At 30.6% G+C, this 3,760-nt stretch overlaps 1 long non-coding RNA gene across 1 annotated transcript; it reads left to right on the top strand.

Moving 5' to 3' along the window:
* The first annotated feature begins 1,682 nt into the window (after window positions 1–1,682).
* LOC140184703 (uncharacterized) lies at window positions 1,683–3,529 on the top strand. Its single transcript, XR_011882138.1, has 2 exons — window positions 1,683–2,151; window positions 3,163–3,529. It is a non-coding gene; the product is annotated as an uncharacterized lncRNA (long non-coding RNA).
* The last annotated feature ends 231 nt before the right edge of the window (window positions 3,530–3,760 follow it).

Below are 3,760 nucleotides of genomic sequence, written 5' to 3'. Positions count from 1 at the left end.
CCAAAAAGAATAAAAAGCTAGTTAAAAATCAAGTGAAAATTTGATGAATTTTTGAAGAGAGCTTTTCAGCCCTTGGAGGATAAGAAACTTCTAAATTTTTAAATGTTTTGAATAAAATACTATTATTTTAATATTAAAATATTAATATATTATTTTATTATTAATAATAAAATATTGATAAAAGGGCCGTTTTTTCTAAAAGTCTTAAGAAGACAGTTTTAAGCCTAAAATTCTATAATTCTCTGTAATAAACAGCTAAAGGAAGGTATAAAAGAAGGTATAGAGTTATGTAAGGTAATGAAACAAGATTCAAGAACTCATAAACATGTTAGTAAGAAAAAAAAGTTAAAAGCTATATAGTAGTGGGTTTAGTTTTTCAGAGTAAGTAGAGAATTGTAAAATAAGGTCACAGTAATGTTGTGATGTTTGATTTATGATTATGAAGAAATGATGAAGGTGATTGCTAAGTGATGGAAAGGATGGATATATGTGATTATGAGCCTTCGAGCGATGCTTGAGAATATTGTGCAAGGACGCCCGTATTGTGCTGTCGCTTCCTAGACAGGCTGCGGTAGAGATGTACCAGCTATGCAAGCTGGGAATGAACCAGCTCTGCAAGCTGAGAATGCTTGGTAAAGGCTTGACTTGCATACTTGTGGTATTTTGAGATCTGAGAAGATACTAGTCTTGCAAGTCGAGAGTACTTGGTAGAGGGTATGCGGTACTTAATTTGGGATTAAGTTTTGGGAAAGCCTTATCTGACCTGGAAGGTCGAATTACGTCGGGTGCAGGTCGAAACCGACAAATGAGTTCATTACTTGCAGTAGGATCAGACATGTATCATACTTGTATACGCGTAATTGTGTGATTGCATATTGAATGTGGTTATGCATATGTCTCTTGTTTCTTCTGCTATTTGTGTTTTGGCTTATGATGTTATGCATATATTTGTTTAGACTTTATTATGACTTTATGATCAAGGATGTTATAAATGAATTTAACTGTGAACCCGACCTTACTAAGAACTCTCTAGTTCTTACCCCTTACACCTCTTGGACACGGGAGTGCTCTTTTACGAGATTAATCACTCCTATATTCACGAGGACCCGGTGCGCGGCGAATATTACATTTATTGTACGACTCCTCGTATTTGTAATTAGAATGGGTGGTCACTAAAACAGTCTCTAATTGAAATTTAGTGATCGATTTAGCAAGAATTTTTTTTTGTGCTAAAAAAATTTGATTGGTCGCAAAATTAATTGTTAATAGTGACTGATTTTGTTGGTCACTAAAATCGACCACTACTCTAAAACTTTTTTATAACGATTATAATTGGACTACTAAATTATTAAACTAATTATTCAACTGATTCAATAATCGATTCGGTTTTTACGACCTTAAAAATCGATTCGGTTTTTACGACCTTAAAAAGAAACATATGTTCATGATATGGACCAATAAATATATCAAAGATAAATAATTGTAACTTGTCATAGCATTCACCATTAAACCCTTCAGCAATTACCTGTCAATTTTAATTTATGAATGTTTCTTATAAATTAGTTGAGTAAGGGGTCCATCCTTTTATTTGGCCATGGCATAGTCTCATGAGTATCTTGGTTGCATTAATTAGTATTTAATTTTTCTAATCTCCGTCACCCTCTTCTCCCAAATATCACTTTGTCTTAACTCCTAACTACACACAAACAACCACTATTATCTTTGAAGTTTCATCTTCTTTCTTTCCTCTTTCCTTCTATACTTCACAAAATGGAAAAAAAAATAATGACAAAAATGAAGACCTCTCTTTCTTTTTCAAGTGGCTCGAATAAGCTTTTGATCTTGTTCCTTGTCTTCTTTCTCTTCTTTATCTTCTTCTCTTCAACAAATTGCACAGTATTTCACACCCACCAACAACGTTATTGTAATTCTTTTAACAATAAAATCCAACGCTCTTTGTGCTTGGAGATTCAAAGAATCAACCACAGATTATTGCATGATGATCAAGTTCCACCCTCGTCATCATCCAAGGAGAAACAGATATTTGATCAAAGATATGGCGCTGAGAAGAGACTTGTCCCTTCTGGGCCAAACCCACTTCACAATTGAAAAGAATTTCTTGTTTTCCATCACAGTTATTAACATCCTTAGGTATTATATATCTTTTGTTATCCTTCATGTGAATTCTTGACTTTCTTTCCAACTTCTTTTAGGATTTAACTTATATGCATGTTAATCTAAAAATATTTTACAAACATTCAATTCTTTTTTTTGAATAATCTTCAAATACTATATCAACATATATAATCAATATTTTCCATGTCTATTAGTTAAATGATCATTAAAAAAAGGTTTGATTCAAATAACCATATTATTAAGATATTTCATATTTTCTGTACATTAAAATTTAAACTTTTATTAGGATAAACCATTGCTTTTTTTTTTTTTCATAATTCGTATTATCGTCAACCTTTAGCCTGTACCTAAATTACTCATATTTAGCAATAATAATATCTTTGAATAAATTAACGGCATCCTAGAATTATTAGTTAGGGCTTGCAGAAAGAGAAAACAGTATTTGCATGGAGACTTTTTTGTCCTTTTAGAGATGTGGAATCTATAATACAGATTTTTTCATCCTCAGGCATGAACATTTGCAGTAGCCATGATCATCTGAATAGAACTTAACCTAAAAAGCTAGTTGAAAAAGTAATGTCTCCATTATGTATATCATTTTGGCAAAATTTAAACGATAGATGTTGCAAAAATTAGAATGTTTTTAAATATTTAAAAATAATAATTTTTAAATGTTGCTAAAGTTATATAATCACTATAATTACCGTAATGATGATATATAGACTCCATTTCATATATATTTTTGAAAGACATGAAATTTGTAATATATATTATTGTATTTAATAAGCAAACACCCCCTCCTCCCTTTTTCCTATTTGCATTGTTGAAGTACTTTTCACTTGTTTGATATATATTTGAGCCATATGAGAGGTTAGAGAATCTTTTAGAAAAGGTAGAGTTGAATCTGAAAAACAAGCATGAAAATGGTACTCTTTTTTGAGGCATAATATAATGGATTATAAATTCTTTTCTTTTATATCTCTTTTTTTATTTCCATTATAAAAATGATGTCAAATTCATTTTTAGGCAGCTTTTGAAGAGAATGTAGTTGTGGAGGCGGAGCTAGCTTAAGCGGGACCCCATGAGTGTCATTAATATGGAGCCACCAAGGGACAATGACGTATCTAGTTATGGGTCTTGGCTTTGTTTCTAAGATCAAAATGGGATCATCTTTGTGTACCTTGTCGGTCAGCAAAAATCTTTTTTTTTTTTTTCGTACGTTGAAAATCATTTCACTTGAAAAATGATAATTTCATTCCTATATATTTTTATAAGAGGAGTGTTAGGGGACTAACAACTTTTGTGATTTATAGCCATCAAATAATCATCAATACTATTTTTAATAGTGTGAGATTTTATTTTATAATATGAGATGACTCACTTTTCTTTTACTGATTATATGTTAGTTGCTGCCTCTAGACTTTTTCTTTTTATAATGGTGCTTTTCACGTAATTTTTTAGCATTCTATATTTATATGAATTTTTATTAAAAAATGAGAGTGACATCATCAAAATTAGAATGAAGTTATCTTTTTTTTTTAATTTAGTTATTTAGCATTTTATTAATTAATTGATATGACATATGATGGTAGCTTATTATAATATATTCGGCGTATGGATGTAC

Source organism: Arachis hypogaea, chromosome 5 (assembly GCF_003086295.3).
Source record: "Arachis hypogaea cultivar Tifrunner chromosome 5, arahy.Tifrunner.gnm2.J5K5, whole genome shotgun sequence".
Taxonomy (NCBI): Eukaryota; Viridiplantae; Streptophyta; class Magnoliopsida; order Fabales; family Fabaceae; genus Arachis; species Arachis hypogaea.
The sequence above is the reverse complement of the archived record's forward strand: the minus strand, read 5'-3'. Positions and strand labels throughout refer to the sequence as shown.